Source organism: Uloborus diversus, chromosome 5 (assembly GCF_026930045.1).
Source record: "Uloborus diversus isolate 005 chromosome 5, Udiv.v.3.1, whole genome shotgun sequence".
Classification (NCBI taxonomy): domain Eukaryota; kingdom Metazoa; phylum Arthropoda; class Arachnida; order Araneae; family Uloboridae; genus Uloborus; species Uloborus diversus.
The window spans coordinates 3,052,360-3,079,892 of record NC_072735.1 but is presented as its reverse complement, the minus strand read 5'-3'; the positions used below and the strand labels follow the sequence as shown (position 1 = coordinate 3,079,892).

The following is a 27,533-nucleotide window of genomic DNA, read 5'->3' as shown; positions in this document are numbered from 1 at the left end:
TTTTGCTTTTTAATTTATTATTTTTTTAACTTTCAACTTTTAGCCTTTCTAAAACATCTTTGTCAATACTTCCTGTATTTGCCAGCATACATTTAAGTTGTTTTATATAATTCATGCAGGTAGTTCTCAAATCTGAATCTCTTGTTGATATTGCAGACAATATTGCACTTTTCTAATATTTATAAGGTAACGAAATCGTGCTTTGTGACGTATATTTTTGGGATTGAAACGAGGACCTGTTCGGAGAATTTAAAGGTACATTAGAGAAATTGGTAGCATCTGATTGCAACCAAATACAAATGTGACGAGATGACCAGCAACAGGCTGAGCCCAGCATACTCTGAGGAAATTGTTAATTTGTGCGCAAGTGCACACAAACTCTAGAATAAGTATACCGTTTGCTTCATATTATTTATTATGATGGAGCGAAGTTTATTTCATAAAGTCATGGCATTGCATACTTTTATGTTTCAATCATTTTAAATTAACCACAAATGAATTAATATTAATTTAAAGGAAAATATGCTGTATCTTTTAAAACAACTTGCTGGAATGATAAGCCTAACCATATACCCATTTTACCCCATTTTCAAAATATGAGATTAAAAATAGAAAAAAATCCTTTTTTTTCCCTTGTAAAATAAAGCAGCAGCAGAAATGTCCAACTTAAGATATTATGACACAGTAATAAAAATTTCTCAAAAATCAGAAGCTGGAGATAGAAGTTTAAGCAGACAACATGTGGCATGAATTTATCTACTTCACAATTTAAAGTATTTCCTCTCACTAAAAAATAATCTATTGAAAAAATATATTTTGTGAAATGGAATTCAGAACAGCCAAGTATAATGTCACACTCAAAAAAAAGAAAAGGAAATTTAATTTAAAATAATTTGTTTTTGAAACCATATATTTTTATTACCCATTTTACCCCACCTGACTCTAATGCCTGGGGTCTGTCTAGGATTTTTCACATGGTCCCTTTTTTGTTAAAATCAAATAATTTTGTGAAAAATCAAATAAATTCGCAAAAAAAAAATGTTAAAATGAAATTTTAGATTGATCGGATTTTTGTGAAGGATCTGTTAACGGACCCAAATATCCTCTGGCCAGACCCCTGTGCTTACCACCATCTCTTAAATAAAAACTATAATAGTTATTCTTAAGATACAGATATTGTTAAGGGAGACTACTTTAATCAGGAATGGAGTACATCTGTATACTTGTTTCCCTAGGGCACCACAGGAAGAGTTTGATGAAAGTCATTGTCATAAACAAAGATGAAACCTCTCATAATTTTTCTGAACCTTTTTTTTCCTTTTAGGCTTCTAACTACGCCTTCTATGGCCAGATGGTAGCTCATCAAAAATTCTTCCTACATTATGAGACACTCACTTGAAGAAATTATCACAGCTGGAGGAGACACTCAAAGTAGTTTAAATGAGGAATAGTCAGTTTTTGAAACGGTAAGTAAAGTCTTGGCAGCACCGTAAAAAACCATCGCAAAGAAAGCCTGCCTGTTGATTGACTTTTGGCTAGTGTTGAATTTATTGAGGTTTACAGTTCCACCGGGTATGCCAAAAAACATTAATTTGCGTTCCTGGTTTTTATGAACTAATCTTGTTTGACTGGAATTGTTTTTGTTAATTCTCTGCGGCGGTGGCAAACTAAAGTCCGATATTAAATTTCAGCTTCATTGAGAAATTTTGTCTTTTTTAAAAAATTAGATTTTGGTTTATATTGTTACAAATTGAAAGACAATCTTAGTATTTCTGCTGACGCTCTCCTTGCAATATTAAGCAGAGCTCTGCTAACTTTTAAGCAGAGATCTTTTTTAAATGTTTGCCGCAAAGCAATAGGATCTAAAAATTGTCATAAAAGTTAAAATAGTTCTGAACAATTTTCTAAGTTTTTGGAGCGAAGTCTGAAAGTTACAAGTATCAAATAAATTTAGTTTTCAAGGTATGCCTTCCTGTAAAATCAAGTTATATACATGCTAATTGATAGGTTGGCAGGTCCTTTAACTGTCAAAAGGCATTGAAAATATGTTGGACCACGAAAATGTTCTAAAGAAATTCTTAAGTGATAAAATTCCGATTGGCTAGTAGGATGAATATTATACATTCTACTAAGAGGTGAGTCTCTTTTAATCCCTGTATGAATCTCAACCTCTTTTACTCAGTTGTCTTCGAAAAAATTGCTTTTTTTTCACATGCCTCTGCTTTTTTTTTTGGAAATTTCTTCCTGATTTTTTTCTGATTCTAGATTTGTGAGCTATATTATTATGTTTTAAATGCTTAAATTCGGTCATCATGAAGAAAATTTCTCTAAATCATTTTTATTTATTTCCTCTCTATGTCAATTTCTTTCCTATCGAATGTTCTTTGTTTGTCATTGTTTTAACTCTTAACTTTGAACATGCGGTAAGTGTGCAATTAAACTTTGAGTTGAGAATTTTCTAAACTAACTGTATTTAGTGAATTCCTTAGCAGATGTTTTTCATTTCGATTTAGGTATGAATAAAGAACCTTAAAAGCACGTGTTTCGGCGTTACAGGGAACGCCTTTCTCACTGCAAAAAATAATGAGCTTATGGATGAAAAGACATCGAAACACGTGTCTGCTGTAATTTACAAATTTGTGCTTCTTCTAACGTTGTTTTCTCTTAATTTACTGTTCAGCACAAAGGTATTTATTTATCTTAACCTTAAAAGGGATAGCCCGAAATGCAATGCAAAATTAAAACTTTTAGAAACACGGATTAATATTGTCCATCTGCATTATACTTGAATTCAAAAACTAATTTATGCGAAGTGAATATCAGTTATTTGTTTAAATAGATTTTGAGGCATAAATATTAGGGGACTCTAAATGATATGCAATGCCCAAGATAAATAGAATGCTATACACCTTATCCTCTGCAGCCTGAAATACATGTAAATCTTTTGGCGGTTTTTACGCTGACATCGTTATTTTTTCTCTCACGTGCTTCTATCTCTCAGCATTCAGCTCGAAGAGAACCTTCGGCCATTCCGTTATTTCAAATGAGGGACAGTCAGTGTTTGTTTTTACATTTACAAGTATAAGAATAGAACAGTACAAAACATGTGTAGTGGACTGCTTGTGTGCTGAGGCTTGATTAAATATCACCAGTTATGAAAATAAACTTTACTATTCCAATAACAATACAGCGAAGACAAGCCGTTCCGTGACGATCGTCAGTCGGAACCGTAAAAACAACAACATTCCATTCGCCGAGAAGAAGTAGTAGTTGTTTTACTCTGCGCTCGCAGCGCGATTACATGAAGGAGTGCAGATATTCTGGAGAGTGTGGGATACATCGCCACACATGAACTGGTAGTGAAGACGAACTATTGGTTTAAAAAAAATAGCATAAATACATATATGAATAATTTATAGCCTGTCACTCAGTAAGAATGCACCTTTCATGTAGTGAAAGAATTTTTCAAATGGTTGCAATGGTTCCGGAAATTACCAGGAACATATAAACATGCAAAAAATCCTCTCTCACTCTTTATAATATTAGTATAGAGTTTTCTTTAACCATCGCAATTCATTTGCAATTTTCCCATGTATCCTTTTAGTAATGTTTTGTGTAACTTGTTTAGACTACTTCCAAAAGTTTGGAGTTTCTACTTTTTATCCTACGGACCTACTAAAATCTTTCTCACGCATTCTGTTGGCAAAAGCATTTCTAAAAATACCTTTTTTTCACTTTTCTGGTGGTCTTTTTGCCTTCGATAACATCCCTATCATCCTATCAACTACCTTCTATGCTTGTTTTGGAGTCAAAAAAAAGTCAGTTTCGACACCTTTTTAGTTTTATTTTCACCTATGACCATAGTACACTTGGAGATATATTTCTATTTAGAATAAGTACACTATTTCACGTAAGTTCAATTTTGAAAATTTTCTGACGCCACAAACAATTTGTTTATTTTATGAGTTTGAGAATACGTTTTTCATTCTGTCCTGTTTTGATAGCAATGAGTTAGAAATCTACCATGTTTTAACTTGCTCATTCCATATATTATTTTGCTTCCTATTAAGAGAGATCAGTTCGCATAGTCTACCTTCTTTACTAAAAATTAAGGCTTTATGCTTACATTAATGAGAATTATTTTAGCTTTGTGTTACATCGTGATCTTCAATATGCGATAAGCAAGTGCGATAGGCAAGATTATCAAAGAGTATGTTTATGGAAATGAGAAGTATGCATTTGTACCCTGCTCATTAAATGTAAACAATATAGAACATAAATATTTGTTTCATTCTTTTAAAAGAATTAGATTTACAAGTTTTGACATGTTTTATGTTTTATGCACTGTCTGACTATCAAAAAACAGGAAACTGTTTGAAAATTTGTTCTCATGTACGTAGTAGTTGGTACTTGTAAAATATATAATGATATTGGAATTATTTGTTTTTATGAGGGGAAATTAAATTTAAATATGATACATTATGTGTAAAAAAGTTAGTTTATACCACAAAACAGTATCTGATATAATGATTAGAGCAATTTTGCATTATATGATGATTTCTTGGCATGTCAACAAATGACATGCCAAGACAACTTCGAGGCTCCATATTTCTAAACTATTAAGGGATCAAATACAAGCTTTTTGCCACATCGTCACTACTATATGAAGGTTATACCAGTTAAATTTTCATAGATTTTCGTTCAGTCCCTTTTCGGATATTGAATCTTAAATTTAGCATTTTTTTTCTAAGATGGCAAGTTTGACTAACTATATAAAAGAATTGACTTGCTTCAGAAGTTTCATACTGCTTCTGAGAATAGTGCTATAAGATATCTATTCAAGGGGAAAAAGTAAGAGTGAGTCTTACTTCCTTCTACTAATATTTTTATGCTAAAAATGCAAAATTTTATGTGGAAAATCTTATTTTTAAGCCAATGTTACCCAAATTTGTTAAAACTCACCAGAAAAATAACTAATATAGAAATTTAAGCCATTTTCTTCTCTATCTAACAGTTTTAATTTATAGTAGAGAACATATTGCTGAATAGAGTACTAATTAGAGATGTACCGAGTACCAATTATATTTTAAGAAAAGCCACCGACAAAAACCTGATGAATTTATAACTTATTAGAATAGACCTCCATGTCCATACAATAGTTTTTAAAACAAAATTCCATCTGAAATTTAATTACGCATTATTTAAAAGATTTTGCTTGTGTCAGAAATTTTACAAAAGTTATTTTTAAAATAAAAAATAAGCAAATAAATAAAACGTATGATTAAGGAAGTTGGAATGAAAACTAATTATAGCAATCTATTATAGTTCTAGTTCGCCAAACATAACTAGTTTTTAAAAGCAAGTAAAAACGTCAAATGCACAAATGTGCAGGAACATTGCAGACGTGTTTCTGCATTGCAAGGAACGTTTTTTCAGTGCATAAAGTATCAGCTAATGAATGTAAAGACATCCTACAAAAATATCCGACTTTTATCAGATGTCTTTAAATCCATAAGCTCACATTTTTTGCTTTGAAAAAGGCATTCCTAGGAACGCTAGAACATGTGTCTGCAGTGTTCCTGCACATTTGTGCTTTTAATGATTTATTTGTTTTTATTTTTTAAGTAAAGGTATTTTTATATTTCTTATAAATAATTTTTGTTTGTAGCAAAAATCCATTTAATAATATAAAAATTTCATATTTTCAAAACTTATCTTTTTTTTGTCCCATTTTTAATATATGTTTTATTAACTTTGGTGACATTAAAATAAAGATTTACTCCATTAAAGCATAACAAACTTCATTATTCTCAAAATTTAAATTTGAATTGTAAATAATTGCAGTATATTATATGCTTGTACTTTTTTATTAATTGTAAATTCCGTCTTGAACAATATTTCATTTTTTACAAGTACTTGGTATTGACCGAGTATGTGATCAAAATTTGACTGAGTACCGAGTAGTTACCGAGTAATCAGTACGTCTTTAGTACTAATTAGCATAAAATTTATATCATCATCTAGTTTAAGGTATAATACCCGTATAAAATACATAGCTATAACATAAAGTTCCTTAATTTAAAGTTTGGTTTGAATTTCTTATCTATATACAGTCGAACCTGCATATATCGAACTTCCACATATCGAAATTTTCTATATATCGAAATCTCAGCAAATTTTAATGTTCATTATATAGAAAAATTGTTTCTATATATCGAAAAAAATTTCGAGGCATTCGTAGATTTTTTTCCCACTTTAGACTGTTTGTCTCATGAAAAATGAAGGTTAGGGGAGAAAATTATGTTTACTAAAGGTTGCTAAAAAACTTATAAGAAATCTGGGTTTAAGAGGTGTGTAGATAGGTCGTTGTTCTGTTCTGGAGTTCTTAAATTCCCTCAAGTTTATTTCAAATCTTAATTGTAACCAGTAACACTGTAATTATAGTTTCAAGTTATCCTTTTTGTCTGTTGATTATCATTACTAGTCTTTTTAGCTTCAGTAAAAATCATTCATGTTAAGTAGATTGATTTTTTACTTTTCTTTCGATTACATTGTCAAAACAAAAATCTCCTCATGTTGCGAATCAAGTTGAACCGCCGAAGAATGAAGATGTATGAAGGCACAAAAATGTAATTTCTGTTATATTTCAGTTGTTAACTTTCGTTTAATCCGATGCTCGTATAAATTAGAAATTGGGGTTTCATGCACGAAAATTAGCTTTAATTTTAATGTTTCAGGAGATTTTTATGATAAAATGAGATCGTTTCTATATATTGAAATTTCTATATATCGATTTTTTTCTGGCAATTTGCTACTTCGATATATGGAGGTCCAACTGTACTTATGTTTCTAATGAGCACTTGGCATGTTGCGCTGAAGCATTCAGTGGTAGTCAGCCAATGTTGTTGCATTCCATCGACCCTGATAGTTTGACTCCATCCAGGGGAGGATGCAGGATTTCATTTTGTGTGTGGGGGGGGGGGAGTCATGCCTAAGAATGTAGTCTTGCGTACAACAATTTTCTTGAACTTCATTTTCTTCAGGTGTCAACAAAAGCACAAACTCTGCCAAAAGTTCAAGACATCAAGATCAACGAAAGAAGTTAAATCGAGAAAATTGCATTAAAATGTGAAAGAAGTGAAGGACTTTTTTTTTTTTTTTTCTGAGCTATAAAAAAATCCACCTTTTGATAGTTGTCTATTATACTCTATTCAGTAAGAATATAAATGAAACTTTCTGAAAAGGTAATTATTCCAGCAAAATAAGAAGCTAAGCCAGTCTTAACGTTTTAAATTTAAAATCTTTAATCACTGAGGGACTCTGTAAAGATTATTTTTCACAATGAAACTTCCCCTGAAATAGTTCAATAATGCAATTAATCAGTTCCCCCCCCCTTTTTTTTTACAGTTGATTTTCTGATGTGCATAGGAGGTAGTTGTGTGAAAAATACAACTTGGTGGTTTCTCAGCAAGCTCATCCCCACCCATCTCTCTCTTAACTACAATTGAAAAGGACAAGAGGAGTAAAGCTTGAATTTTTCCACTTTTGCGCTAATCAACAAGTTGATTTTTGGTAATTATATATATTCTTTCCCAACTCTCTGAAAATAAAATCTTTCATCACTTATAATTTCTAACAAAATTCTTAAAAACAGTCTGTGGATCAAGTAAATACCCTGTGGGTAATTAAATATTTTAACTGTTATGTTTGAATCTTACACCAATTAAAAATGGAGTACATTAATATGTTTTGGGAAATCTGAATGCATTTTCATTTAACATCATATTTATATATAAGAAATATAGGTATGATCATTAATTTTAATTAAATCATTTGAAAAGTAGAAACAGCTTAATATTATAAATGCCTGATTTGGTAGTTTATGTTTATCTGCATAAAATACTCGTATGTTGTGGCCATCACGAAACTTTCTTCTATATTTTTCTTTTTTTTTTCTGATCCCTCCCCATGCTTGACAATATGCAATATTCCCAACAAAAACAAAATTACACATGCAAAAACTAGACGACCATCCCAATGTCTGAATTATTGCAAAAGCAAAGCAAAGAGCGAAAATTGAAAATTATTTTAAAAGCCTTGCTTGAATTAATTATAAATATTTTATTTGTTAACAAACATAAGATGGCAACAGTTATAAATTTTAAATCATTGAGATAGTATTTCGGATCATTTCCATACAATTAAAATCACGAGAAATACGCAGACGACAATCTATTACGACTTATCTTTCTTATTGTTACATTAATAAAGCTATTTTTATTCGCAAAAAAAAAAACATAAACACCTTTTGGAGCGATTGGCGTCAAAATTGAACCAAAGCCTGTTTACATATGGATTAACATATACTTTAAATTTCAACCAGAACGTAGTATTACTTCTTGAGATAGGGCACTCACAATGGAAAAAAAGAATGGGCGATTACGCTACCCCCTTTCTAGCTGTTGACATCAAAATAAAATCAGCTCTTATACCGACTAAGGGCTACTTGCCGATAAATTTTTCTTTCATTCCATTTCATTATTTCTTGAGATACAGCAGTCACAATTGACGACAAAAAACGTTCTGTAGCTCAACCCCCATTTGAGTTATTGACACCAAAATTGAATCAGCACCTGTTCCTGTTGATGGCTACATATGGACCAAATTTTGTTTGATTCCGCCAGTTACTTCCTGAGGAATAGCAAGCACGTGTAACTCAAAAAACGTCCCATTGCTCCACCCCCTTGGAGGAATTCGCGCCAAAAACGAATGGGCACAAGTTCACATAGAGGCACATATGTGTACCAAATTTCGTTCGATTTCATGCGGTAGTTTTTGCTGTAGAGCGGCCACAAAAAACTGGTCCCACACAGACGTGACACAAAAACACATATACACACAGACAGACATTTTCCAAAAATAGTCGAAATGGACTCAGCACACCTCAAAACGTTCGAATCCTTCGAAATTCGAAAATTTGCACGAATCCTATACTTTCTTGACCTTGTATATATTAGATATAGAAGAAAGTAAAAATGGATAATTAATTTCTTTCCTGATATATGCTTTGATAACAGATAATCATGGCAATATGTTACATCATAAATAATCTTGCAATTACCTTACGTACAAATACAAACCCAATTAGCTTAAAATGTCACATTAAAGTGTATCATCATTGAAATTGAATGAAATTTAAACTTTTCCTGTTATTTTTATTTCTTCTCTTTAAATGCAATGGGTTATTAACATTTGATTACAGTGATTAATTTCAATTAAGTTGCTTTTAAACAATATTTAATATTTCATACAGGGTAACATTTGAGAAATTAATACTGCAAAATTTAATGTCCAAGTGGTTCCCTTAGCTGCATGTTTGATGTAAAAAAATAGCAGTTGTAGTGAAGTAGAGTAATAAATTGATTTTGTATATTTATTTCCTTTTTTTCTGGCTACTGTGCCATATTTAACTGAGTTTGAAACATTAAAACTAATGTAATGTGTCATCCATACTATTAAAATCTGTTCGCGTCTGTCTGTCTGTCTGTCTGTCTGTCGGTCTGTCTGTCTGTCTGAAGATCAATCTTTTCGAGAATCTGCAAAACAGGAGTCGAACGAGACACCGATCAATTCGAAATCTTTCAAAGAAAACAATCGGACCAATCTCGTAATTGTTCGACTTTAATTAACGGATATATTAATTAAAATGTTAATTAACATTACGTTATTCAGGAATTTTTATTTCTTTCCTGTTGCCATTTTGCATATGGGTGAGCAAATAAAATTCTAATTGTTCTCAATGGAATTTGTCCAATTATCTATTGTTTTTAAAGGAGATTTTTTTGGCTGCTCTCCAAATCTTAAACCAACGTTTCCAGCTAAAATTTATTTTAAATTAGTTTAATTTCTCTTTCATTCTGAAAAAGAAATTTTAAAACTACTCTTTAAAGCAATTTTTTTCGTTTCGAAATTTATTGTAAGAAAAACGCAACTCCAGAGCTTGAATACGCTACCTTGCGGTGATTAACAACACTAAAGAAAAAAGACAAACATTCCATTCCATGTGTTTTCTATGGGATAAATTACAGGCTTCAAACAGTTTGTGATGTAATGTAATTTCAGAAGAATAGAAAAGAATGCTTCCCATATACATGATGGAAAATTACTGTCATTCACTAAGCGTCAAAGCAAGTTATAAGTTAGGGCATTTGTTTGTTTGTTTCACCTTTTTCATCCACGATTAGAGTTGCGAATTAGCTTTGTTTCTCTTTTATTCTAAGCTATGATTTCTATTGACTAGGACCAGTCTAGCTGGACCCAGAGCCTGTTACTGGGCGTCACTTTTGTATTTGTATTTCTTTCTGTTGCCCTTTAACATTTGTATTATAAATAACATTTTAACAATTGTTTCAGTGGGACTGACGTAATCAAAACAACCAACCCTGTAATTGGCCTATTCGGACATAACCTTTATTTTATCGTCTGTCCTTTTTTTTATTTTTTACAGCCAGCATTCTTAACTCTTTTCAGCATATAAAAGTTGTTTCTTTAGTTATATTTATTTATTGTAATGTAAGTTTATCATTGACCAGCCTCGTATTTTGGTAAATTTAAGATATGCGACTAATTATTTTTATTTTGTTGGACTTTTTCCCTTCACATGGGTGAGTTTCCCAATTATAGTAACTCTCTTTTTCCTCCCTATTTTTACTTTTGAAATACATTTTGTACTGTGAAAAAAACACATTAAATTAAGATTGTTTGGATTTCTTTAAATGAAACAGAGTTGAACAAAAAAGTTTGCTTTTAATGATTTTAACTAAAGCTTAGTTGGAATCTGATTGCTTGGTATTAAATTAATGCATATTGGTATTTTTTAGGTCTTGATGCATTAGTTTTACGCAATCAACCAAGCAATATGTGTCATTTTATGTAAAAGCTGATTGTTATTGTACATAAATATTTCACATATAATCTATCAGATGTATTTCAGTTTAACGTTAGCACATATTTTCATCTTTTGTGCTGATTAAAAATATTCATAACTTGTATATTTCATAACTATTATTAGCATTAATGAGATTTTTGCCAAAAATATTGTTTTACTGGTGTTTTGTAAACCCTGCATTATGCCTTTTATTTATTCCTTAATGATAGAAACTGATGTCAGAGTGCTACAAAAACATCAACTGGACATCTGTTTCACTTTTGGGGGCGCCGGTGCAACACCCGGCATGCAGCTAGTAGATTAAAGAAAAATTGAAAAGCAACAAAATTTAAATTTAATGCCCGAGTGTTTTCCCTTCCATTAAATTTGCTTTGAATGTGATAAAATTAATAAGTAACAATACAAATTATTTTTAAAAAAAGTCAGTTATAATACTACAATTCGGGGGGGGGGGGGGACCCAGTGTAGCTGCCCCTGTCTAGAGAGAGCTCTGCTTGTCCAGTGACCCCACTTATATACCTTGCAGCCGAGGCGAGACATTCTTTTCATCAAAGTACATGTAGCATGATTTAATGTTAATAGTATTTAAAAAATATTGGGGGACGACTTTAAATATTTTTCTTGTTTGGCAACTATTTTTCATTTACGAGGCTACTAAAATGACTATTTTTAGGACTATAACTCAGTGGCAGTCCAAAAATTGTTGAAAATAATTTAAAGGATCTATCCTTACTGGTAAAAAGTTCGTGGGGGAGGGGGAGGGTTTAGCAGTATTGTTCAAAATTTTCACTGAGAGAAAAAAATACTCCGCTTGATATTCAAAATTATGTCAAACTAGCAAAAATACCCGACTTTGCCTGGGTCATAAATAATTGACAAACAATTGCTACTTTCATTCATTTTCTGTTTTAACTGAAAGAACTCAAAACACATCGTTTTGATGTTATTAAAAATCGAGCTTCTTCCTTACCCATAAAAGTCAAATAGCAATAAGTATAAAGAACAAAATAGCATTCAGTTAGAAACAAAGGACGACATTTGAGCATATAAAATTTGGAAGATTTTCCAAAATATGAACTAACAAAAACAAAGATCACTAAAAAAACTGTGAGCTTTATTTAATTAAATAATACACACACACACACACACACACACACACACAAATCTCTATGTTTTCCAAAGAGTGCAAAAAGTAAAGTGTCCAAATATTTAAAAAACTTTAAAATTTATGTTTGCTCTGGTGGGAGAAGCCTTGATTCAAAAGTTTCATTATGGTTAAAATCGGTCCAGTAGTTTTGAAGATTACCCCGGACATCCTTACATACAGAAGTGGCCATTTATGTATATAGATGATGTAAGAATTACTTATCTTATGAAGAAATTCTGCAATAGATAAAACTCTCTCCTGAGATATTTTTGAAAGTATACCTTACTCTATGATTAAAGTTACAGAGAAAAAAAATGTTTAAAATATGTTAACGAAATCTTTGGCTAAGACTTTTAAAATTTGGCTAATGCTTTCAAAATCTGGCTAATTCACTGGCTAACAATTTGAAATCCTTAGTGTGCACCCTTCTAAAGAATGCTGAATGAATTTTGTTGGTCCTGATTTAAATAAAATGCAGGTGTATGTTGCACAAATATATGGTCATGTTAAGTAATTTGTTAATAGACATACAAAACAGCCATATGGGGATCCACATCTGATTTTTCTATTTTTGGTTCACTATTGGATGGATATAAGCCTTGAAACCAAGTAATGATCATCCTTTCTGCCTCGAGGCAGCAAAAATTTATTCTTGACTCGTGGCAACAGTGTAAGAAATATAATAAGATTTTTTTTTTTTTAAATTAAGATGGTGATATAAGAATTTGGCCATTTTAAATTAAAATACAGGGTGGCGACAGATCAGGGAAATCAGGGAGATCAGAGAAAAGTCAGGGAACTTTATTAATCAGGGAAATATCAGGGAATTTTGAAAAAATAACAAAAAATCAGGGAAAATTGATTTTATGAAGAATTTTTTTTTTTTTTTTTTGTTTTACAAAATTAAATACTCTAATTCCCTACGCATTTTCTGCCAATTATCTGTTCAAAAAAGTAAAATTAATGAGGTTTATACACTGCCGCATATTTGTGTATCTTTTTTCCTCAACGTCAAAGTATTGAATGTTACTTATTAACCACAGGATGAACTTATTAAGATTGCTTCTGTGTCTGTTAGGTTGTTTATTTTACCTAGCTTGAAATTTCCTTTTACACTTTCAATGCTACGTAAAATAAACAACCATACAGGCAAAGAGGAAGCCTTCATTAATGCCTTAGCTTCTTGCCTTTATTCCATTGTCTCGAAGTAATTAAGTACTGTAATCACGATTTCAAGAAGAAATCTTTGGTGGTTTTTGAATTAATACTATAAAAGCTTAAAAGTTATTACTTCTTTGGGTTTTAATTTAATTGCTGAAATAGAACTTTCAATTAAAAAAACTTTGTTTTTTGCTGTTATACTATTTGTTGTCGCCGCAGATTATAAAGGTTTTCTTTTCTTCAGACTTAAGTAATTTTTTAATTTTATAACCAAGTTGTATTCTTTTATATATTTTGAAATTAACTAATTGCTTTTTTTTTTCTTGCATTCAAAGTTGTTTGTTACAAAAGCAATCTAAGATTTTTTTCGTTACATACTGAAATCATTTGAAATAGAGTTAACTTGTGAACTTAAGTAAATATTTTTATTTTTTTATTGTTAAAATGCTGTATTCATTCATTAAAACCTATATTCTTGATTAGAGAAAAGTTCCCTATGAATGGATGTCAAATGGTTTCATCTATTTTGCATAAATATGTCAATTAGTTAGATAAGAATAACTACATTACTTCTATTCTTTCACTATTACTTGTTATTCTTGCAACAATTATTATACTGTTTGAAAACTTAGTTCAAAATAATTTCAATTACTTTTAGTTCTATCATAAATACACATATGTTTTTAAGAGTAATTTTAATAGTTTCTTAAATTTCTTATGCTAAGTGGTTTCTGAAAGTAAAGTTTTTTTTTTTTTTTTTTTTGAATTTTCTATAATTTTTCCATGTATAAAAATTTAATTGAATAAAATTTTGTTGGTTTTTCTTTCCTTCCAAAAACATTGTCTTTTTTTTATAACCATTTTATTAAAAAAGTAGCATCTTTTTAAAATATATCTTTAGTTCAACTACTTTACACAACTTAAAACGTTTAAAATACTGCATTTAATACAAACATACAATGGATTTCAAGTAGAGCAAAGAAAGAAAGCCATTATCATTGGTAACGTAAATCAGGGAAATTTGGTGAACTTAATCGGGGAAATCAGGGAAAAGTCAGGAAACTTTTTTTCACAGTTCCTGTCGCCACCCTGAAATAATAGGAATTAGATAAATGTAAATAGTGTCGATTTGCTTTTTAATTCAAGCTTTTTCTTTCAGAAAAGTCATCAATTTTTAGATTACTTGGCTCAAATGAAGTGCGAAAATGTTACGAGACAGTAACACTAATGAAATGTTGCTCCTGAAAATGAGTTGAATTAGAAGTGCACTATCTTTTTATATAAATAATTTCTTCTGTAATTGTTAACTAAAATTTTGTGGAACTTTTTTAGCCCTATTTTGAGGATTTTAAAAATTTTCTATGAGCTAAATATCAATAAGTGGAAATGAAACTTCATTCTAAGCCATATTGTGCAAAAGGTCCTCACGTAATTAATCAATTCTTTATTGCAGAGAGGAAACCCCTAAAACAGTTACATCATTGGGATTCCTGGCACATGTCTTTATGCAGTAGGTTATTTCATGTTATAGTTTTTAGTTTTAAAACTACAATGTAATTTATTGTAAAAACAATTTTTAAACACGCCAGCATTTACTGCTGCCAGTCCTAAGCCTGGATAAAGTGTGAAGGAAAATTGTAAAATTTTTGTCAAATTTGTTTGCAGTTAATTTTGGTACGGAATGGCATATAACAGGGAGATTTGGTTTTAATGAATACCAACCTTTCTGTTTATGCTTTTCCGTTTGCTTATCCCTTAAAAAGGATTAATTCTAGAGAAAGAAGTATGGATTTCAAAAAACAAGCTTTGGCTGGCCTGATTAAATTGATGACATGGAAGATTTAAAGGATGAAACAAATAATCATTTTATAAGCAGAAGGCAGGGTCAGAACCTGAAATTGTCAGGAATATTTATTTTTATCAAAAAAAAAAAAAAAAAAAAAGTTAGGTAGAATCATTAATTTTCTCAAAAACTCGTAAAATCATGAAAACAAACCTGGAAAAATGTATCTTTTGCATCATAAAATGCTGCAGTAAGTATGCTATTATGTTTTTTACCCACTGCTTTGAAACCAGAATGTATGTATTCAGTTGCGAAGAAAGTACGCGTATCAGTGTGATATTGTTTTTGCTTATGCTTCGACGAAAATCGGTTATAATTTTCTGATTCATTCAGAGCAAAAAATTTAAAACTCAGGTCTGAATTGTCATGGATTTTTTTCTGGATAAACCAGGGACTTGAATTTCTCAAAATAAGTGGAAACCTTTATTACTTCCTTCTACAGTCATTCCATGACACTTCATTCTGAGCTGTAGCATGCAAAACGGAAATAGACAGTAATTAATTTTGTAACATTCATTTAGCACTAAATTGTATATGTTAAGGAGATTTGGCTTTTATTACTGGCCAACCTTTCTGTGCATGCTTTTCAATTTGCAGTATCTCTCAAAAGTTCATTTCAGAAGTCAAAAGTTTCAGGAAGATGTGATCCAATTTTCATGAATATCATTACATAGAATCTTTTACATTGCTGGAATACTGAACTTAATTTCATTCCAGATTAAGCATGGCACATAAAAGGCCCTGGAAGTCTGATATAGTCTCTGTATCAGACCTAATGAAAAGAGCAGTTCAACTAGTTGAAGGAAACGTTCTCTATGTTATATATGAATTTTCACTTATTAAAAGTATTTTTACAGTTTGGTAGTTTTACATCATGAAGATGTTTTCATTTTGTTCTTTAGAAATAGGATAAGAGGTTGTGATAAAACAGAACAGTAATTTATATTAGTTTGGTATCTTTACAAATAATAAAGCTCAAAGTTTGTCTGGATATCCAGATCTCTGTCGGGATGTCTCTCTGTGACCCGCACAACGTCTGAAACGGTTCGGCAGATTTTCAAGAAATTTGGCACAGAATTAGTTTAGTATGGGGGTGTGCATCTCAAAGCTAGTTTTTGAAAATTCGATTTTCTTCTTTTTCTATTCCAATTTTAAGAATATTTTACCGAGCAAATTGTTATAATGTGGAACTGTAACAAGGGCGAGCATATAGCCGTTGCAAAGTGGCGAGAAATTCACTATCCATTATTTGTTAATATAGAGGCAAACCAAAAGGCCTTTTAATTTTACTACGAGCAAAACCGTGCTCGTACCACTAGTAAATAATAAAGTTTGTGTCACTGCTCACCAGGGTGTGTGAAATCCACTTTGACCCTAGAGATGCGGCAAAGTGGATCACTTTGTGAGTGCACACAATTTATTTTTATTTTCATTATTTATTGGAACATAACAAGAAAACCTTAAAAAGAACGTTTAAATTTTAAATGTTTTGATCTAACTCTATGAATCATTTAAAATTAGGCTGAATTAAGTAAAATATTTAATTTTCAAAATAATTCTGGAGAAATGTGGTTTTTTCCAGTTTAATGTGGATAGATCTTGAAATAAAACTTACTTCAGTTGCGAGAGAAGAAATATCAGCTAGTGAGTGAGTTATATAAAAGTTGGGCATGAAATCTTTCTTATTAACTTCAATAACAAAAGAGAAAAAGTGCATTTCTGTTATATTTACGTAAATAATAATAATTCTTGAAAAGGAAGTGGTAAAATTTCCGATTCATACTGTTCTGCTCTCAGAAAACCTGACAGGCATAAATGTGTATCTTTCTGATTTATTTCGCAATAATTATTTTTCAATATGTGTAAAAAGTTCAGTCTAGTCTATAGGCAAAAGTGCATCTCACCCTTTTATATGAGATGTTTTAAAGAAAAATAAAATTCTTAATACTTATTTTCTATATTTTTATATACCTAAAACCACGAGTATGAAATTTACATTTCCATTGATTATTGAAACGCACTTTCATTTGATTTCTTTTTTCTTTCATTCCGAACATTTATTGACGCAATAATGCAATAAATGTTTTCCGATTTTTAACAGAACTTTCTTGAATTTTTTTGGATTCACATTAAAATTTTCTTTTTTCTTTCACAAGAAATATCCCAGGAAAATTTCCATCTATTTAAAAAAAATTTATGTATGAATATGAGGAAGAGAAATGATTTGCTCTCAAATCATTCAATCTAAACTAGCGGTAAATTTTAAAATCTACTCTTGCACCACGTTAACTATCAGGTGAATCGTACTTCAAATAAAAGGTGGATATGGTGTCAATTCCACCATTTTTCAGAAAACAATTTTAAAAATTTGAGACCGAGTTTTATTAAACTAGCGGCCCGTCCCGACCTTTTTCGGGTTAAAAAATTATCTATTTTAAATAAATATTATGCTGGTACTTTTTAACGAAAAATTAAATGGTTTTGTTTTTATCAGGTTTTGGAACAAATTGATTTAACTCATTTCCTTATCAAGAGAGACCAACATATGGATGCCTCAGTTACCAAATCGATTGACTCCACTTTTTAAAAGAATCCTAATTTCTGCTTTAATATTGCTTAATCAATGCTTAGAATGTAAATTTATATTAAACTTTTGTTTCAGTACATTTCTGATCCCGCGATGGCAGAAAATGTACCACAAGGGCCCATTCATTCATTCATTTGCGCCCTCGTGCCCACTATCTTCTTAATCACTTTTCTCGACTTTTTGTTTTACGGAGTTAATCGATTTGGCAAGTGAAGCATCCATTTAATTCACACTGAACAATACAATCTTCAGGCTGGCGACAGATCAGGGAGATCAGGGAAAAGTCAGGAAACTTTATCACTTAGGGAAAAATCAGGGAAATTTGAAAAAATAACAAAAAATCAGGGAAAATTGATCAAATGAATTTTTTTCCGCCAATTATTTGTTTTAAAAAAGTAAAATTAATGAGGTGCGATTATACAGTGCCGTATATTTGTGCATCTTTTTTCCTCAAGGTCAAAGTATTCAATCTAAGGATCCTAAGATTGCAGCTGTGTCTGTAAAGTTATTTATTTTACCTAGCTTGAATTTTCCCTTCACACATTCCATGCTACATAAAATAAACAACCCTCCAGGCAAAGAGGAAGCCGTCATTAATGACTTGACTCCTTTGTCTTTACTCATTGTCTTGAAGTAATTAGCATACTGTTATCACGATTTCAAGAAAAAAATCTTTGTTTTTTAAATTAATGCTGAAAAAATCATAAAAGTTATCACTTGGCATTTTAAATTTAATTGCTAAAATTGAATTTTGACTGAAAATCAAATTTGCTTTTTTGCCATGGTATTATTCGATGTCACTTCACGAAGGGTTTTTACGAAGAGATTACACGAAGGGTTTTCTTTTTCAGATTTTAAAACTCTTATTTTAAAATCATGTACACATAAATTTTGAAATTTATATTTGTTTTTGCATTTCAATGTTATTTTTTACTAAAATAATCTAAAATTTTTTTCGACAACTCATGACATCATTTGAAATTGAGTTGTGGACATGAGTAAATATTTTTATTATTTTTTAATAGTTAAAATGCTGTATTCATTCATTAAAACCTAAGTCCTTGATTAGAAAATAGCTCAATGTGACCGGTTGTTGAAAGATTTAAATTTGGTTTTACATAAATATGTCTATTCTGCTGTATATGTCTATTTCTGCTTGGAAAAATAGATAGATTTTTTTTATGGGTCAAAAAATTAGAATAATCTATTCATTCAATGTGAATTTTAAACTAGTGAAAATATTCGCATACCTGTTACCCTATAGTTTGTCACAAGTATGGAGCTTGGCGCTCAGATAATTTACGCTCTTTTAAAAGCCTTTTATTGCTCAAAATGGGTAGTCAGGGTGATAAATAGGAAAAAAATTAAGATTACACATTGTATCATTTCTTAAAGTTATAAAAAACACTATCCAACTCAATTCAAGTGAACGTTTTACAATCTATGGTATGTAAGATTTTAAAGGAATATAGAAGGACTTACCAACTAAAAAGTAACCGAAGTAAACGAGGGAGAAAAATTGTAACACCTGGCCAGAGATGAACCCAATTTGAAGTAAATTGTCCAAAATAATCGTTGAAAAATGCTTCTTACGTCCATAAGTGTTGGACAGAGTGTATAGTTATCTTATCCACGACAACTACACTTGGTTGGTTGCATAAACTGCAGTTTTAATTGCGGACCTACGAAGTAAGACCAAAGATAAACATGAAGCAGAAACGTGCACGACTCTCCTGGAGCAAAGAGAAGCTCAAACAGGGGCAACAAGGTTGGAAAAGTATTATATTCAGTGATGAATCTTTTTTTTTTTTGAAATATCCGTAAACAAAAAATAGGTGTTCGGGTTTGACGTTTAAAAATAAAGCGTATGAGAAATCGTGTGTAAAACGTTCTCTCCGCTTTGACACCTCTTCTTGGTTTGTGGGTGCATGAGGGCTGCTGGAATTGGGAAGTTATATATATCTTAAAATAAAGCAATGCGTGACTTCCGCTGTTTATCAATAACACTGCATGATACTTCATCTGAGGCACAGCAGCTACACATTTTATCTCTCAGCAAGATTCTACTCCGTGTCACATCTCTAAATCAACTCATAGATTTTGAACAGAAAGAGGAATTTCGGCATTAAACTGGTCAAGCAACTCTACCATACCAATCTCAATACGATCAAGAATTTGTAGTACCGTTAGAGATGTAAAATTTTCGGAAATTTAGAAGTTGTGGAAAAAAAAACGGTTTTTTACCACTTTTTTTTCGGGAAAAAATGGAAAAATTGATTTTTTTATGAATATAAATAGGGTTTCTTAATAGCTCTGTGTTTCTTGGAACAAATAAAGGGTTAAGCATTAAAAAATATATGCAAGTAACACAGCTTCTTTTTCTGTTTGACAGAAATACACATAAAGGTAAGTTTAATTAGGAAATAAAAAACCTTTTTGTTTTATAACTGAGAGCTTTCTTCATCAAACACCAGAAATAAGTCAAATCGTCGTTCAACAAATAACATTGGGTAAGGTGTGACTAATCATAACAATTACATTTTCTATTTTAGATTGCCTTTGAAACTTGAAATAAAAATTGTAATTTTTGACTTTCAAACATGATTGATCAATGATTCTTTTAAACATTGAAAGAAAAATAAGTATGATTTCCCTTCCTTACAATGTAACTTTACTGTCTGAAAATGAAAGCTATTGAGTTTTGATTTCTTTTCAATCCAGTCTAAGTCCAAAGCAGAACTAAATTTATTTTTCTTTTTCTTTCCAACAGAAACCCCAAACCAAAACTGCGTTTCTAAATCTGAAGCAAAACTTAAATTGGAGTTTCAGTTTATTCATTAAGGCCATCCTAAGCGCAGTAGTAAAAGTAGTAATTCTTGCACTTTTGAGTTATTATAACCAAGTTTTTCTCTATTTCGTATTTTACTTAATGAATAAAATGTTTTAAGGTCATTTGATCAGGAACTATGTTTTTAAAAAATTCTGAAAAAAAAAAAAAAGACATCTGAATCAAATATATGGAAGAGCCAAACTTTAAAACACATTATCTCAGCTTGAGCTCAACTGCAGATTCCACTTTTGTGTTTAGCGCAGTAGTGTATAGGGTGCGGCCAAATAATAAAAATAAAACCACTCGGACAAATATTGCATCATTGTATGGAAGTGAAGTAATTTCACTTTAATGAGTGTATTATTTATTTTTGTGTCTCACTTTATTAGAAAATAATTTATAACATATCTCCTAATTTATGCACTGCTTTTCGGTTTTCTTACAATTTTAAGCAAAAGACCAGTTATTTTAAAGTTGTTTAACCAAGTAGAACAACAGTTCATTTGCCTGTTGTGCCTCGGCAAACAGTATTTGATGCGGTATGCCGCTTCAAGTGACTTGGAAATGTTAGTCGATGTCCGGAAAGTTTTCAAAAACGAACAGTAAACATAACAGTTAATCGTCAAGTCATCCAAAAGTAAGTTCAATGAAATCTTTGGGTTCCCACGAGAGAAGTCTTTCGTAAGATGGGGAATTTGTGAGGGATAAGTGCAACTAAGGGCAAAAACAGCTCAAACAGAAGTTTTACGCCTTCCAAAAAGGTCAGGCATTCGTGGGACTCCAAAGATGCCAGAAACGTTTGAGACGGGCCGCAAGTTCACACTGGAAGAGATACCTTTCACTGATTTACCGTTCAACCAGCTCATAACCCCCAGAACAATAGAATTTGGTCTGTAAACACTCCAAGCACCTTAGAAAATGTTAAACATCGCCAAAATCCGAAGTCAGGCTTTGTCTGTGATGGAATCAGCACAAGCGACAAAAAATCTCTGGGGTTTTTTTGTTGATAAGGGCCATAAAATGAATCAAAAAGTGCACCAGAAGGACATTTTAGAAGCTTTTGTTCTGTGGACCTAAGAGCACTTCAGCACAACAATGTAGGCACGGGACATTTCAATTTGACTTCACACCAGTTAATACGGCCAAAAAGACAAGAGTGGTGCAAGGCACAGTGTTTTTGACATGATATCATTTGTAGAGTGGATGCTCTACTCGCTGGACCTTAATCCCATTTATTACACTGTATGACCTATTTTAGAGTCAAAGATCTACCCTAAACTGCACATAAGTTTGTACTCTCTAAAGCAATTGTTTTATAGGGAATAGGATTGATTAAAGGACTTGCGCCCCCTTGAATGAACATTTCAATGAGCAGCTGCACTTCTGTATTACTTTAATAGGCGGCTAGTTTGAAACAAATTTATTGATTGCTTAAGGTTTTCTTAAATTATTATTATTATTATTTTGTGTGTGTTTTGTTCATTTATATATTTTTAATAAAGTTACATAGAAAATTGCTTGCCCAGTTTTTTTTTTTTTTTTTTTTTTTTTTTTTTTTTTTGCCGCACCCTGTACTTTTGGTTTCCACAGTCAGCAGAAACATAGTTCTGGGATTAAAGTTATGCTTTTTTGTTTTATGAAGAAGGAAAATAAATTCTTCACTAAGGATATTGGTTTAATTTCTTTTGCAAAAAGTATTAAATGTTTTTTGATCTATATGCAAATTATATTACTATACAACAACTTGCATTATCAAAGTTAGACAGTATTTAACATAAGGTGGGGGTGCGGGGAGGAAATTGCATCAGAATTTAATTATGAGAACTTTGTAATCATTTTTTGCTGCAAATTTCAGTTAAAATTTCCTGAACAGTTGAAAAATTTTATTTTTTCAATTTTCCCGGAGTGGAAATAAACTCCTTCGAAAAAAACCGGTTTTTCCGTTTTTTTCGGAAATTTTCCGGTTTTTTTCCGATCGTTTTCATCTCTAGGTACCGTCAAATCTAAAGAAAACGGTTCAAGACCTGGTGCCCGCCAACAAAATTGAGCTCATTGCCGCATTGAAGAGTGTATGGAAACAGTGTCAACAACGTTAAATGTAAACAGGTGGTAGAATCCGTGTGAGAAAGGATTAAAGCATTGAATCCAGCAAAAAATGACACATTCTAGTATTGATATTGTTTCTTTTGAAAGTGTTTTTTTCCCCTTTAATTTGAATATTCTAATTTCTTGACTCAATGTAAATCTTTATCACTATAAACTTTTGGATTATTCTGTCGAAGATTATTGTTAATTGAGAATATTTGAAATGAAATGCACACTTTAAGGTCCAAGAAATGTGGCACGTTCATTTAAATACCTAATTTGCACTTATATTTGGTTAGAATAAACTTTTTTCCAAAAAATGGGAAGTGTTCTATTATTTTGAATTTGAGTTGTACTACGTATAAGTGTACGTTTGAACTTCAGATATGATGACGGTGATTGCATAAGAAAATTTCATTGGAAATTACAATCACTTAAGTTGGCAAAGGCAAATCAAAGTTGCGTGATAAATTATTGGAATATCGCCTTTAATTATGAAAGCATGAAGCCTAAGGATTTAAGGGTCTGTTGCACATCTATTTGTAATTTCTTTTGACAAAGATTCTTGGTCTTAGGGTAAACATTGGGGATCAAATCATTTAGAGATCATTTTCCAACTCATCTATTTAGATAGAATATCCTTTTCCAGGTATTTTCCCGTTATTTAGTTGTAGTAAAATAATCGAGAAAGGCTTACCACAATCTCCTAAAAGGGGTCTTATAGTTATTCTGATAAGAGTCATCGTTACTACCTTCAGTTTTTTTCTTATTTGATTTATGCTTTCTATACATTTCCCATATTTTACGGGTTTTTTTTTTTTTTGATCCAGTTCCTTGAGAAACGTAAAATTGGGATTTCACTAAATTTCAAATTCCTTTCTATGTTTAGCAAAAAATAGTTAACTAAATCAGTTGTATATCACACGCGAGGTTTATTTATGCAATAAAGATGATACACTTTTACAATATTTTCAGATAATGTTGACAAGCTGAGAACAAACAGCTTTATACTGATTAAGATTTCGAAAAGGAAATCCTTAGAAATTTGAAACGTATGATGAGTTACAAATTTCATGATTTTATGAACAGAATTGTTTTTTACTTTGTATAAGTTTTTAACATTTCTCTTTCATATATATCTACTTTAGAGCCATACTAACGTGTCCAAAAGTTATTTTCAGGTTCTTACATCATTGCATGTAGAATCTAGTTCGGCATTACGTGAATATGTTTTTAAAAAAATACAAAAAAGAAAAAAAAGAAAATTAATTTGAATTCTGAAATTTTGAATTCAAATTATGTTTTTCGCAATCACGAACTAATACAGGACCCTACTCATTGGAGTTATTGTTTCTAGAAACGGCTCCTGTCCCCCCCCCAAGCCTGCCTCTCCTCCTGGGCGGTTACGTGTGCATAGTTGTGTGTGTGCGTAGACCTGTGTGTATGCACGTAGGTGTGTGTGAGTGTATGTGTGTGAAGTCGTGTGTGTGTGTATGTGTGTGTGTCTGAACGTGCGTGTGTGTAGGACATGGACGCCTCCGACCATGAGAAGCGGATAGCTCAAAACCGGAGCAGCTGCGCCGCGCCGCCAGCAGAGGATGGTGGGCGGTGGTGCTGCAAAGGCTTCTAGTCCAAGTTGAAAAAGGCACGGACGCCAAAAACGGTCAAATGAGAACAATAAGCAATCGTGATTGCTCAAAAAAACTTTATATTTATTTACCAATGTTTTAAGAGAACGAGCCTCAAACGTTCGTATACCATTAAACAAACGTTTTAACGCTCTCCTGCTACGTGCAGAAAATGTGACTTACGTTAGTCTGACTTTGAGGTGCGGAGATATTTTGGAACACTTCAAATTTGGCGACCAATCTGTTTCATAAAAGGGCAATTTTCCCCCGTCATACCACGACCAGGTTATTTTCTAGTTTACTATATTGGGGTGTGTAAACATCGAAAATCAAACAAAAACATCTGCCACGACAGCAGTAGCAGCTGCTAAAGTGTTTTTGTTTGTTTACAGGAAGGATTCAACTATGTATCTGTATCACTTTCAGCCCACCGGAAGCCGCCGATAAAAAGAAATTCAATAATATTTTTCATTATATTTTTTCGCAATTAATTTTTATTTCATTTCCGACAGTTTTAAACTTTGATGAAATTTTAATTTTAATTGATGGTGTAATATGCATCCTAATGGTGTGAAAAACCAATCAGAAATGACTTTTACTAAATTCAAGTTCCCATTATTGAACGTATGAATTAAAACGGAAGTGTAAGGGGAACGTCCGAAAAAAGTAAAAACATAATTATGCAACAAATCTTGGCGTGTTTTTGTTAATGATATGCGATTTTTTTTCCAAGTAACTCTTATAGAGTACTAGCTGCGTTGCCCAGCTTTGCCCGGTCCTCCTTGAAAATAAAAATTACGTCAAGTGACGCATATTCAACAATCAGGCAGAAAAAAAAAAAAAAAAAAACATGATTTCCTTTCCAAACAATGACGACAGATGTTAAAATACTTTTAAGAAGTTAAATCCAGAAAGATGGATTTGAAATGAGTAACCATGGAAACACAAAATAAAATAAGTTTAAGGAATTAAAATTCGAAGGAAAATGGTTCACTATTTGAATGGAATCGGGATTTCTTAAACTTGATTTAAAAAGGCTTGTAACTTTTTTTCCTTTTGAGATAAAAGCTTATTTTTTCGACCGTAGGTCGAATTAGATCTGGAGTAAGAAAGGTCGATTTTTCCAATGGCGTCAAAAAGAGAGTTGTGGGACAATTCCTTCACTTTTTATTGATTTATTTAATGAAGAAAGTAGTGCCTAAATTACAGCTAAGCCTTAAAAACTTCCAGCTAAATACGCAAATAATTCCCGCCGTAATTAAATTATAGCATTGAATCAAATTGCGTAGAACGCGAAAAATTCTACCCTTTCTAACGATATGTAATATTAATATGCGCAAGTAATTTTTCACCCCATATTTGAGAATTTATGTGAAAATTGGACGTAAAAGGAATAAAAAAAGAACTATTCATCGAATTTTATTCGAACTGGTCTGCAAACCTTTTCAGCACTTAAAGGAACAAACTGTGAAAATTTTAGCTCAATCGACCGGGTAGTTCTCGAGTTTTGCGAGTTCAAACACACAGACGCTTTTAGGGGACTTCATTTTATACTATGTAGAGATGTTACTATATCTCAAGGGATAAATAATTACGACATGAAATAATTTAAATGTTCAAACTTTAATAAAATTGCTTTATTTTTTGCACCCTTGAACCACTGTGATCCGTTTTCTCAATGCATAATTCTCTTTACATATAACTTGGGAAGAGTTTTTTCTTTTACTACGATTTTTGGCAAATAACATATGTACCGAATTATCATTGTGTAGACTAGTAGTAACATGTCACTTTCTTTGCATTTACACCCTGTCGGTAAAGAAAACACATTTACAGAATTTATTTTGCCTTTAATAATAAGACAAGAGACTCGAAGATCTGAGTCTCAAAAATCTGAGGCTCTGCTTAATTCGAGATGATGTGTTTACGTTTTAAAGTATACTAGAGTTCGCCCAGTAGTCGAAATTCGACCATATTCATAAATGAATATTTGAGAAAACTTGTATAAATTTAACTATTTCCAACATTTGTATTTCTAACCTTGCTCATGTTTACTTCATAACTGGAAACATATAATTTTTATACGTACATACAATACCAAACAGTAATAATTTATTCAATTTTTGCTTTTTATCAGTTAATCTCAAAATAAATGAATGAAAGAGGATATTTCGGTAATGGGTTCGTATCCGAAATTTTAAAAGTACTTTTTTTTTTGGAAAAGCATGCTTAAAAACAAAAGTTTTAACCATTTTTAAATAATTTGAAAAAAATTAATATTTTTTTAACAGCTATTTTAATTGGTGCGCAGATTGAAATTCATTTTTTACGCTTCTGTACATGGCATCAAACGTGATGAAATGACACGAACTGATGCCATTAGCGCACAGTGCATATTATCATAACCCGAAAACGCGGTTGACAGCAAAGCGTAAGTATTTAGCCCAGCAATGGAGTCGCGCGCCAAAATACAGCACCTGTAACATCATAAAGATCACGCCTTATTTCCAAAATCGGACATTCAAAAAGGTTAAAAAAAAAAAAAAAAACCGTTGAGAAAATAATTTTTTTTTTGTCTCAACATTATTATTATTATTATTATTATTTGCTTATTCTATCTATTTCAGTGACTAAAAGTAGTACTTTTGACTGAAGGAAACAACTCCATTGAGCAAGTGGTGTGGTCGTCAAATTGTAGGAGTTGAATAATTTTATTTTGGATAAACATTTTATTTTATTATATGTAAGATACCATGTTGCTTTGTGTTACCCTATCCAAATAAATATTTCCCTACTCTTTGTTTACATATGCAAAGGAAAATCATTTTTCGCGCTGGCATTAGAAACAAAAAATTTGACGCCAGTAGATAAAAATCGCCAATTATCTAATTTTCGAAATCTTCCTGTATGAAATGAAGCATCAAAACTCAGTTTATAAGTAAGACTTAAAACTTCTGTGCGAACAATATTACTGAGTAAGTTGCTTCTTCGTCATTAGAAAAATAAATTTCCAACTATCAAATGAACGAACTCTACTCGTGGCAACATATAACTGTCCATTCAAAAACACTAAGTAAGTCGCAATAATAGAACAATGTTTAAAAAAGGTCGTCTTTGTGATTTGTTTATGGTTAAGGGCGGTGCATAACTGATTTCACACTTTTCAACATTTTCGACCCTCTTCGCCCTTTGTCACAAAGAGTCGCACTTCGCCATACCTCCTCTTCCCTTTGTCACATGTCACGCTGTTTTTCATAAACGTTCCTATAAAAAAAGGCTTGTTATGCCACATTCTCCTCATTGT

The 27,533-nt window shown here is 31.5% G+C and overlaps 1 long non-coding RNA gene across 1 annotated transcript in view; it reads left to right on the top strand.

Annotated features, from left to right (window-relative positions):
• LOC129222259 (uncharacterized) overlaps positions 1-26,988 on the top strand; it is a 32,103-nt gene extending 5,115 nt beyond the window's left edge. The window contains exons 3-6 of the long non-coding RNA XR_008580577.1: positions 1,325-1,466; positions 7,408-7,572; positions 14,710-14,766; positions 26,857-26,988. This is a non-coding gene — a long non-coding RNA (uncharacterized LOC129222259). The remainder of the gene's footprint in view (positions 1-1,324; positions 1,467-7,407; positions 7,573-14,709; positions 14,767-26,856) is intronic.
• Positions 26,989-27,533: the final 545 nt, after the last annotated feature.